Genomic DNA, 12,758 nt, shown 5'->3' on the forward strand with positions numbered 1-12,758 from the left:
ATCTACTTTAGCCAACTCTGCCCTCATCCCACTGTAGTCCCCTTTGTTTAATCATAGTGCACTCGTTTCTGACACAACCTCCTCACCCTCAATCTGTATTACAAATTCAATCATACTGTGATCACACATTCCGAAATTATCTTTCACTCGGAGATCGTTTATTTTTCCTGTCTCATTACACAGGACCAGATCTCAGATAGCTTTTTCCCTTGTAGTTTATGTTACATATTGTTCTAAGAAACAATCCCTTATGCATTCTAATGACTTCCTTTTCCAGGCTACCCTGTGAGTTTTGAGTTGACCAATCGATATGTAGGTTAAAATCGCCCATGACTACTGCCGTTCCTTTTTCGCATGCCTCCATTATTCCATTGATTGTTGCCCGCCCCACCGTGAAGTTATTATTTGGGAGTCTATAAACTTCGCCCACCAGTGACTTTTTCCCCTTACTATCTTTAATCTCCACCCACAATGATTCAACATTTTGTTCATTAGAGCCAATATCGTCTCTCACATCTGACCGGACATCATCCTTTATTAACAGAGCTCCCCGACCTCCTTTCCCTTCTTGTCTAACTTTCCAAATCGTCAGATATCCCTGTATGTTTAATTCTAAGTCTTGGCCACCCTGCAACCACGTTTCTGTAATGGCCACCAAATCATACCCATTTGTAATGATTTGTGACGTCAACTAATTTAATTTATTTTGAATGCTGCGTGCATTTAGGTAGAGTGTTTTAATCCTAGTTTTTAAACAATGATTTTTAGTTTTGACCCCTCCTGCAGCCCCTTTATATTCAGTGGCCCTTTTTGGTACAGCTGCCTATTCCACCTGTCTTATAATTCCTCCCCTAAAAATCTATCGAGGTTTGGGGCAATTAACATTTTCAAGTTTCACATTGATCGATATTTGTTCGGCAAGGATACGAAGATTTATGGAATCATCGCAGGCAAATGAAATTAAGAATTAGTTAAAAGGGACAGAAACAGAAACAGCTGCAAACAAACGTTGCATTTTATTCATATTTAACAGCAACAATATCCGTGCCATGCGCAACTATGCTGTGGTCAGAGAAAAACGCCCTGAGTTTCCGAAACTCCCGTGGCTTTTCTGTGGCTCACTTTCCTCTCTTCCCTTCCTCCTGCACGCTGCCAGTTTTTAAACCTTGTTTTAAATGTTGGTCTGGGCGAGGGCATTCCACATTCTCAGAACCATCTCTACCGTTTCATTGCTTGATTTCTACGCTTATTAATTATGAATCTCCTTGAGCTACAATGGTAGCGCTTGCGACAATACAGTCAAAGGTGGCTTATTGGAAACACGTTGTGATCATAGCTTGGTTTTGTACAGAATTGAACCTATATCACTCAAGAGGGAATGTTATACTTATAATAAACTTTATCGTCTTATAAATTTTGGTTCATTTGCTCCCTAGTGCCAGATGAGGAATTGTTTGATCCCCTCATTTGTTTCATGTGGGGAACAGGCACGGGTATTCAATAAGAAATAACCCACAGATTGACACAGGAATAACCGCAGCGAGACAGCGAGACAGACAGCACCGTGGGAAATGGCGGAATCGACAAGAGAGATGGATGAACAGAAAACGGCCTCAGACTCTGAAAAGTGCAAACATCACATGCAAAAGCATCGGCTGCTCCAGGTGAGGCTCGAAATCACAACCTCGGCATTTCCCAAACCTGGACTGTCACATAAGTACCGCGCGCTAACCGATTGCGCCACTAGAGCTGCATGTCATGTGGTCTTTGTGTTCCCATCATACAGCTGCCTGTTCCACCTGTCTAACAAGGAGGAAGACAATGAATCATCGAATCATTCAACACAGAAGGAAACTTTTCATCCCATCGTGTCGATGCCGGCTCTCTGCAAGAAGCCTTCAGTTATTGAGTCTCCATAGATTTTCACCATAGACGTGTTTTATTATTTGTGTAATGTTTTGTTATTTGTAATGAATTTGGATGGCTGTGCGGGAACTTTATAAATATTTTTGTGCATCTATCTGTGAGTTGTAAATTAAATTGTGTGGAACATTGATAATCAAATTATATGTGTTCATATATGTGTTATTATAAATCTATTTGTGTTTATGTCTGTTTTCGTTATGAATTTATCTCTAAGTATCTCTGTGCTTATAATTGTATTTACGTTTATTTGCGAGGTGTTTACAATTAGCATAGATACAAAGGTATACACAGAAAATACATTTATAACAAACATAGATGCTCCACAATAATATTATAAATAACTTTGTTGCATTCAAATACATAAACACGAACACAGATATACAAAATATATTTATATCCCACAGAACATATTGCAACTTAACACAGAGACACCAAAATATATTTAGAGCTATCACTGATCAAAGAACATTTTACTCTCTACGGTCCTCAGCAAATTTTACTGTGCCTGTGTTTCCTCTGCTTGTGCTCGGTGTCGGAGAAGGTTTGGCAGTGCCGTGGTATATCGTTTCCCAAGGATGGGCTGAAATGCGCTGTCTGAGGCCACGTTCACTGCTATAGTTGATATATAATAATCATCTGGACTTGTGTATAAAGGCATAATTACAACATCTACAGATGTTTCATCCTGGTACACAAATCCACTGCCAAATTAGTTCAACGGCTCACCCGCCCCAGTTGTTAAACTTCCCGCGAGGACATTGGTCCAAGCTCTGTTGATGTACTACCCGATCTACTGTAACAGGTCCCTCCTGCGCCAGAACTGGTCCCAATGCCCCGGATTCTGTAGCCCAAACTCGTGCACCATTTATCCAGACATACGTTGCTATTTCTAAACTCAATAGCGCGGGGCACTGGGAATAATCCATAGAATACCTTTGTGGTCCAGCTCATTAATTTCCTCAATTGGACCTGAAACTCTGATTGAAGGAACTCATCCCCTTGTTTCCTTATGTCATTGGTTACCACATAGATCACGGCTTATGCTGCTCCCCTTCGCCCCTCAAAATGTTCTGCAACCACTCAGTGATGTTCTTTACCTGGCAGAAGGGAGGATACACACCACGCATTACTCACGTTTGTCGTTGCAGAAAGGTACTGACTTTCGAATCGCCAATGACGTCAACTTATCTTACTTTTTAGTTTCAAAAGCAAAGTACTGCGAATCCTGTAAGCCTGAAATGAAATCAGGAAATGTTGGATATACTCAGCCAGTCAGGCAGCATCTCTGGAAATATTTCTGATGACGGAGTTGTGATTAAATGTCATTGACGTGAGGCGTCAACAATGGAATCCAGATACGTTCCGATATTGTAATCCCCAAGCGCCAGTTTGTGGGTATTGAAACCAATCCGGCTACCACGCATTAATCTGGGAGCTAAATTGTTGTTGTTGTTCTGGTAAAGTCGCAATAGCAGAGGACTGCAATGAAATATCCAAGTCTTTAAGATAAATCATAAGTTTTACAATTAATAAAACGAGCCAGTTCCAAAAGACATTCAATCTTCAAAACGGTTAACTTCCACCGTTTAATTTCCGCCATGTCTGCCGGGGAAAAAGACAGGTTTTGGCTGTTTTTTTTAATTGCAGTTCATTGCTGTCGCGACCAGTTTACTTTGAACATTCTCCCTTTAAATATTCTCACAGATGCCGTCTGACTGGTTCACGAGTTCACGACATCAACGTTTACTCATTCCTGTGACCGCCACCTAGTGGTTAGGATGCAGCGCTCTCTCCTCGTCGGCACAGGTTCGATGCATATTCCGGGATTTATTAAATTAAAATGAAGCTTATTAAATTAATTACATAACATTCTGTGAAAGATGAATAATTATTGCTATCGCCATTGACAACTTGTCACGTTCTGTTTCAGACTGAGGGAAATACTTGGCAACAGAGAGCCTGCCAAACTTCCAACAATTGCGGTCTCTAAGAGCAAGTATGATGTCAGCACGCACCCGTCGAAGCCCCTCAAGTGCGCTTCTCAGAGCGCGATGTGCATGCGCCGAAAACTGGCACTGGGACAATCAAAATGGCTTTTGACAGATCCAACGCATCCCCGAGAGAAGGGTCATTGCGGTCGGAGATTTGCGCTATTTTCCCAACTCTTGCCTAGAAGATCTCCTTCAAAATCTTACGCCTGGTAAGGGTGACAGAGAGATAGATAGGCAGGGGAAGACAGTTATGTGCATGTCACAGAAAGAGAGAGACAGACAGGGGGTTGTGATTGAGAGGAGACAGTCCGGAGAGACAGAAAGCAAGACAGACAGATTTTGAAAGAGAGAGAGAGAGAGAGCGACAGACTAGGGGGAGGGGAGACAGATTGAGTTAATTATGGGGGGGTTATAGAATGCGACAATACTGAGGGGGGAGGGGCGGCAAAACTGATTGACAGGGAGAGAAACGGATGGAGACAAACTGGGTGGGTGGGAGATATGATGGGTGACAAAGAGAGAGGGAGACGTGGAAGTCAGAAGGGAGGAGGCAGACCGTGGAGAATGATGGAAGGGGGAAGTGCGTGACAGACAGGGGAGGCAGAAAGGGAAGACTGACGGAGGGCAGATAGAGAGCGACAGACAGGGGCAGACAAGGTTGAATGGTGGAAGGGGACAGTAATTGACAGACAGGGGAGGCAGAAGGGGGTTAGCCAGAAAGATAACACACTGGGCTGAGATAGAGATAAAGAGAGAGAGACAAAAGTTGGGGTGAGGCAGTGAGAGTGAGAGAGAGGGGGTGTGACAGACGTGTAAGAGACAGATAAATAGAGAGTGTGGTGAAACAATCGGGGCAAACTGGGCAAAACGGCGAGAGATACAGATGGGGCAGACAGCAACGGCAGTCAGATGAGGAGATATAGACAGAGAGAGAGGCATACAGGAGAGACAGGAACAGAAAGACATACGAGGAGGCAGAATGAGAGAGATATACGGCGGATCAGACCGAGAGACAGACACGGGTAGGAGGGTGGGGAGTGAGATAGAGTGATGGAAAAATGCGGTGGAAAAAGACAGATGGCAAGACAGAGAGAGGCATGTGGGGGAGAAAGAAGGAGGAGACAGACCGGGAAAACACCGAGAGAGAGAGAGAGAGAAACCATACGGTAGCAGATTGGGAATGTTACTGAACTACTAATCCAGAGAACTGGTCTAAAGATCGCCGAATGTAAGTTCAAATCCTGCCACGGCAGCTGAAGAATTTAAATTGAGTTAATTACATGAATCTAGATTTGAAGAGCTAGTATCAGAAATGACCATGACAATACTGGATTGTCATAATAATCCATCTGGTTCACTAATGTCCTTTCGGCGATGAAATATGCCGTCCTTTCCTGGTCTGGGCTTTACATGATTCCAGACGCAGAGCAATGTGGTTGACACTTCAATGCCCTCCACAATGACCCAGCGAGACACTCAGTTGAAGCAAACTGCAGCGACAAAATCGGCACTGCGGGAGTCTCTTCACGACACGGAATGCAGCGGTTCCAAATACTCAGCTCTGCACCACCTTCTCCGGCGTAGTTTCAGAAGGGCAATAAAGGAAGGAAGGCCTTGGTAGCTACGCCCACATTTCTGAATTAATTTTTTTTAAAACATGGGAGACAGGGAAAGAGGCCGACAGAGAGTGAAATAGAGACAGACGCAGACGGCGGGATAATCGATTGGTCAAACAGAGTGAGAGAGATGAAGAGACAGCAGGGAGGCAGACATGGAGAGAAAGAGGGAGAGAACCAGAAGGCGGAGTCAGATAGACAGATCGGCGAAGTAAAGAGAGATAAACATTTGGGGTGACAGCGAGAATGAGAGTTGGGGATACAGCTGTGGATAGACAGAAGTGAATACACGTGCGGAGGGTTAGAGTGGGACAGACGCAGGAGAGAAATGGGCAGAAAACAGACCCGGAAAGACAGGGAGAAAACGTCGTGGTAGACAAAGAAAAAGAGCTTGGGGAGAGAGAAAGAGAGAGGGAGCAACAAATTGGGTGTGGTGGGATAGAGATTGACTGGAAGAATGGTGCATTGCGACAGGCTGCGGTAGATAGATGATATATTACAAAGACATAAGCTGAGACGGTGCTCGACGGGAACAGGAAAACTGGTGAGCCAGAGGGGCGGCAGAGAGAGCGAGAGAAAGACAAGTGAGAGATAGGAAGGAGATAGAGAGGGGCGGTGGGGATGGCGGGGAGTGGGGGCAGAGGGAGAGAGTGACCTACAGGAGGTGATAGAGAGAGAGCGATAGACCGTGTGGTGGAGATAACCGACTGGAAATGTAAAAGAAGGAGACAGAGTGGGTGAGGCTGATGGTGGTAGACAAACGGGAGGATGTAGAAGGGGAGAGAGATACACCTGATGGAAACGAGGAAGACAGATATAGAACAGACGAATCAGACAGACACAGAAAAGTTTGGGAGAGAGAGAGCCAGGCAGGGGAGACAGAGAGGGTGACAAACGGGGGACTTAAACAGGAGGGAGACAGGGAGGTGACGACAGAGACAGACTGTGAGAGAGACCGGTTGACAGACTGCGGGGCCAGACGGACCGAGAAGTGCAAGGGACAGACTCGAGAGACAGAGACAGAGGGATGGAGGGGGAGAGACTGATGGGCACAGATGGGGAGACAGAAATAGAGATAACAGCAGAGGAAAGTAAAAGACAGTGGGAGTCAGACGAAGAGAAAGGCGGGAGGGGCACAGAGAAAGACAGACGGAGGTTACACAAGTGGCGAGAAAGACCGCGGAGTGATAGGATGGGCAAGAGAGTTTTGGAAACAGATGGGGAGACAGAAAGAAAGGCAGACATGAGGAGAAAGAGAAAGAAAAACAAACGGGGAGACTCTTTTCAGTCCCGGTCTCGTCCAATTTTAGTGAATAGAAATGTAACTGGCACTATAAATAGTGTCGTGGAACATAATGTTGCAAAGAGACGCTTATTAAGTGCTTGTGAAAATAACTATGCAGATATAGGTCCCAGTGACGAAGTGCAAATTATTTCATATTGAACCTAAGAAAGATGGATCAGAGTATATTATACTGAGAAACTGTGCCTGAGAATGATATTTAGCGGTGCAAGTACTGAAATCTCTCCAAATCCCCCTGTTTTTGGTGGTCATAATTTCCCTGTCTTTTGAACACAAAATGCCCCTGTTTCTGAAACTCCTTATTTCCATGTACCCGGAGCTCTGAATTCCTCATGTTTCAATAGCTCCTAATTCCTCTGTTTCAGGAGCTCCTCATCCCTCTGTTTCTGGAGCTCCTAATTCAGCTGTTTCTGGAGCTCCTTATCCCTCTGATTCAGGAGCTCCTTATCCCTATGTTTCTGGAGCTCCGAATTCTCCATTTTCTTGCACACCTCATTTCTCTATTTCAGCAGCTTCTAATTCTCCAGTTTCAGGTGCTCCTCATTTCCCTGTGTCAGGAAATCCAGATTATCCTCTTTCTGGCGCTCAAATTATACTGTTTCTGTCGCTCCTTGTTCTAATGTTTCAGTAGTATTTTTGTCCCATGTTTTGGAGTAAATAATGCCCCTGTTACTGGAGCTCATTATTCCCCTATATCAGGTGATCCTAATTCAACTCTTTCTTTAACTGCTAACTCTCCTTTTCTGCTGCTCCTAATTCCCCTGCTTTATAAGGTAAAGTGCTGGAGCTCTTAATTTTCCTATTCTTAATTAACCTATTTATGGCCCTCCTACTTTCCCTGATTATGATGCCCTCTCCTAACTTCCCAGTATTTGGATCTAAGAATTTCATTGTAACTGTAGCTGTATCGTAATGTCTCTGTTTATGGAGCTCTCTACTAATTTTCAGGTTTCTGTTACGGTCTCCTAATTCCCCCGAACTTGGAGGTCCGAATTCCACTTTTTCTGTTGTTCCTAATTATTCGTGTTTCTGGAGATCCTAATTCAAATGTTTCTTGATCCTATTTCCTGTCATTCTAGGGCACTCTCATTCAGTTGTTTCTGGAGATCAACCAATACTGATGTTTCTGGAGGTCCTAATTTCCTTGTTTCCGGAGATCCTAGTTCCACTGTATCTGCTGCCCCATCCCAATTCATTCTTTTTATGAATATCCTAACTCCGCTGTTTCAGAAACTCCTACTTCTGCTGTATCTGGTGCATTTAATTCCACGTGTGTATACACCACCTGAAGTAATGAAAGCCATTTGCTTTAAGAAGCTGATGGCACATTTTTAACATTGTCGATCTGCTTGCATAGGCAGGACAAGCGGTGAATTGGACATTCTTGCAGAATATTTCTGTTTGGATGCAAAAAGTAGGCAATTGAATGCCTAGCGTTGTTTCAAACGGGAGAGGAGCTGGCCCAGAGTTTAAGGCGAATAAGTGCTAATCCATTGTGATCTGCATGCGTGGCTCCGAATCCCATAATCGTCCTTATTGTATAAAACGTTTGAAGCCACTTGTTTTTTTGTCAATCACATAAAACATCATGGCCAAATTTGCCTTTTACTTTCAAGGATGCTGTACTTTGGTCATGTCATGTCTCAAATAAATATAGGGCCTGTAATTACGGCCTCACTGGGTCTGTACGGAGTACGTACGCAAGCGGCAATGACCCACAAAAGCCCTTTTATTGGGTGCGAGGCGCATGCACTGAAAACCAGGTTTTCCAATGTCAAATTCTTGCTTGACAGTCCCAACGCTTCTTCAGGAGAAGGACATTCGCGTGATTATGTGCCATTCGTCCATCAATTGCCCAGCTAATGTCCTTAAATTGCTTGGGCCTGGGAAAAGCAGGTTCATAGCCTACTTTTTTCAGCGTAAGAGTTTTAAATCATGTAAAAAATATAAAAAAAACATATTGAAATAAAACGTAACAACATTTTTATGTTTAAAAACTCTGTCCACTAAGGAAGGTTTATTTTAAACCCTAAATATCAAACTTTAGAAAAAATCCGAATAATATATTTTTTTCTATAAATTTGTTAACTTTAATTTAAATTAATATTAAATACGTGACTATTTTTTTTTTTTTACATTTTATGTGTGTTTGGGTGATGGGGGCGTTTTCATTCATAATACTGAGAATCCCCACTAACGGAGATGCTATTATTACGAATGATAATAATGTACCTTCATTGGCTATCCAGAGCCACGTGAATCCAGCTTCTCCCTCCGCAGCTGCAAGACGTGAATGCGCTGCGAAGCGCGCGAAGAGAAGGCCTCAGGTGCGGAGTGTGCAGGAGCAAAAGTTAGGTGTGAAACGTTGTCACTATTTGCAGCCGAGCGTCTGGGGGAAGCCTAGCACAATGACTTCAGGCCCAATATATTCATCAAAGGTAAAATTTACATTATTACATTCTTATTCGCAGGACTATGGAGAGGGGGACTAATCTGATCGCTCTCTCAGAGACACAGCACAGCCACATTGGGCCGAATAGCTTTCTTCACTACCGTCAGAATATGCCGCTTTAATATAGAAAGGGTTACGCACTTTACTGTCGACTGCTCGTTGGTCGAGGGCTATGAATCTCTCTTTGTGATTTTCACAGTGGAAATGCGAGAGGTCACGGATCAGTTTGTGTCTGTCTAAACCGATTTGCTGTCAGTCCAGGATCAATCTGTGTCTGAAATCAAAGGATTTGCTTTCAGTCCCGGGTCATTCTGGGCCGGTTTAAAATAAAAGATCTCTCAGTTCAAGAACATTCTATATCTGCTTCACAGGGATTTGCATTCAGTCCCGCAAATTTATGTGTCTGTTTAAAAGGGATATGCTATCAGTCCCGGATCATTATGTGCCTGTTTAAAAGGGATGTGCTGTCTATTCCAGATTTCAAATTTCAAAATTCAAAAACTGTCTTTGGAGGGTGTAGGAATTTAAGTTTGTTTGTGAGTTTGTGTAAGAGAGAGAGGGAGAGAGTGCAAACGTGTTGTGCGATCGTGCTTGGCATTTCATAACATGTGTGAAAAAAGGCATTACATGGAATTTGAAGCCATGCCGATTAGCTTGAACACTCCTTCGCGTAATATCTTACGGGAGAAGAATCTGCTGAAGGAATTTCCCATTCCACATCTGTAAAAATGTAAAAAACACAAGTTAGAAACATGCGGATTCCAGCCAGGATTTGCGTGTGGGCTTTGTGACATGATGAGTTCAACCACCTTATTTTCAAATTCAAGTCAAATCAAAACAGGACAAGACAAGTCAAGACATGACTGACTGACTTTGTTTATATATAGATATATATATTTACATAAATATTTATAAGTATATACGCGTGTGTGTATGTGTGTGTGTGTGAGTGTATAGTTATGTCCAATGTATACCACCCCGCTTTTTAATTTTCACAATAAATGTGCTTTTTCTGATCTGCCTGCACTGGGCTCTATTGCTTTTGTCCACTTTCACAGCACAAGCAGCTGCTGTCGGATCCTGACATTGCATATCTGAAAAACAGCAGACAGACACACGTCACTTTAAAAGATCACCATTACATCCCACATCTTCCCTCGTGGCTTGTCTACCACCATGGGCTGACTGTGTCTGTTGTTATTTACTGCATGCACACCCTTATCCCATCGTTCAATCAAAAAATAAATACATGATTAATTGGTGATATATTTAATGAAAACAAATCATATTCAATTTTTGTTTAATAAATTTAACATGTATACATTCCTTACAAAATTAAGTATATACATTTTATTAAATTGGCTTTTTGTCTGGGTTGGTTTTATTTCCCTCCCTCCTTCCTGTCTGTCGATCACCTGGGGTTTCAATCACCGTCCCAGTCCCGCGTGGTCCTGAGCCCCACGCTCACTCAGTGCACAATTGCCTTCAGGGATGATAGAAATCTCACTTTATTCTTTATAAAAGGGAACTGCTGTCAGTCAAGCGTCATTCTGCGTCTGTGTAAAAAGGGATGTGCTTGCAGTCCCGGATTATTCTGTGTCTGTTTAAAAGGGATGGTTGTCAGTTCCGGTTCATAACATTTCCCTTTAAGACAGATTTTCTCATAGTCCCGGATCACCATGTATATTTTGAAAAGGAGTGTGATTTCAGCTGTGATTATCGAATTATTAAGCTTTGTGTTCCAAGTTTCAAGCCCAGCTAAGGTGCGCACCCAGATCGCAGCGCATCTGTTCATTTACTTGAAATATGATCACCTTTTCCAAAACCCACTCCTTGGCACAGCTTTTGCCCCGAAATTGCTCCTAATATAAACAACAACAATTTTTTTCCTTATGGCATCAGCCGCGTTGCGTAATGGTTAAGGCGTCTGACTTCGATTGTAACCGCAACATTTTCAGAAATTTGCAGGTTCGTGTCTTGCCGCCGTAAATTAACTCACTGTGTGCAATGTGATATTCTTTGTTGTCGGTCTGCCGCAAAACCAGCCATCTCGTACAATCACTCACCTGAAGAAAAGAAAGACTGTATGCTTCAAAAAGCTAATGGCACATTTTCACTGTCGATCTGGTTGCACGGGCAGAACAAGCAGTGAAGTCGACTTTCTTCAACATTGTTTCTGTTTGAATGCAAAAAACAGCAAAAATAATTGCTGACGTAGCTATTAATAGGAGACGAGATGGCCGAGAACTTCAGGCGATGATCTGTTGATCCAGTGTGTTGTGCATGCGGGGTTCGAATCCCATCCTCGTCGTAATGAGGTAAAACAATTAACCCCTTCGGTTATTTTTTCAATCATATTTAATCTCATGACTAAATTCAACATTTAGTGACAAGGATGCTGCACTTTGGGCATGTAATGTTTCAAATTAATAATATATTGATCAAAGGGATAACATAAGCAGGGCTATGGTCATGGGGACTAATTAGATAGGTCTCTGAGAGACAGCACATCAGCATGGCCCGAATAGTGAACTAACGTCAGAGGTTAAGACCTACGTGGCTCGTTGGTCTCGGTTGAGGATTCTTGCTTCGGGATTTTTCATAATTGAAATGCAAGAAGTCACAGATTCAAATCCCGGACAAACTCCGCCATCTTTTAGTCAAAGATCCGCTTCTCACAGCCGGTCGACATGTACGAAAACAGAAATATTTCGAATGAAAACGTGTGATTTCGCGCAGCTGTTCCCACGGCGTCCCAATCCCAGAGATTCCCAGGAGCAAAGTGAATTTTACTCACTGAGTAAAATTAAAGTATCTCAGATATACTCGGCTCTGTGTCTCATTGGACAATCTAAACCCGTGTTTAATTAAGGCCAATACTTGATCAGTAGATCTTCCTTTCTGCACGCATGAGCTCCCCTCCACAGGGATAAGCATACATTCAGCGTCAATCTTAACTTCAAGGTGAAACATACTCTGCCCTGAATATGAGTGCGTCCTGTTTCTCTAGCGCTGGAAAGATGTGAGAAGCTGGCTTTGGATTTAGTCCCTTGGCTGCTGAAGTCCAAACGTACAGGAAATCAATCTGGGGAGGCCAAGCTGCCTGGTCTGATTAAAAGGAGTTTACTCCCTATATTTTAGGCATTTTATAGACTTCTGGCCTCAACATTAGCTGGAACATGTCGGATCATAAGGACCGCTCCCATTGTCTGATAATGGTTCTGCTGTTCCCACTAACACCGTTCCTGGACGATCCTTTGTTACCTTATTCCCCGATAACCACCCACTTTGCTGTTTCCCGTTGTGCCATTTATTATTTAATCACACCTGCGATCCACTGTATCACAGACGCTCCATTTTGTCGTTTCTCGTTGCCTATATTCTCCAGGTGCTGTTTTTGTTGAAAAAAATCAGTAATCTTTAACTTTTCCCCAAAACATCGGAATGATTACCCGACTGAAAGTGAAAAC

At 43.0% G+C, this 12,758-nt stretch overlaps 1 non-coding gene across 1 annotated transcript; it reads right to left on the minus strand.

Moving 5' to 3' along the window:
- Positions 1 to 1,656: 1,656 nt before the first annotated feature.
- trnai-uau (transfer RNA isoleucine (anticodon UAU)) lies at positions 1,657 to 1,750 on the minus strand. The gene is made up of 2 exons: positions 1,713 to 1,750; positions 1,657 to 1,692 (listed from the first exon to the last, which is right to left on the minus strand). It is a non-coding gene; the product is annotated as a tRNA-Ile (tRNA).
- Between the last annotated feature and the right edge of the window lie 11,008 nt (positions 1,751 to 12,758).

This window comes from Pristiophorus japonicus, unplaced genomic scaffold, assembly GCF_044704955.1.
Source record: "Pristiophorus japonicus isolate sPriJap1 unplaced genomic scaffold, sPriJap1.hap1 HAP1_SCAFFOLD_70, whole genome shotgun sequence".
NCBI classification, from domain to species: domain Eukaryota; kingdom Metazoa; phylum Chordata; class Chondrichthyes; family Pristiophoridae; genus Pristiophorus; species Pristiophorus japonicus.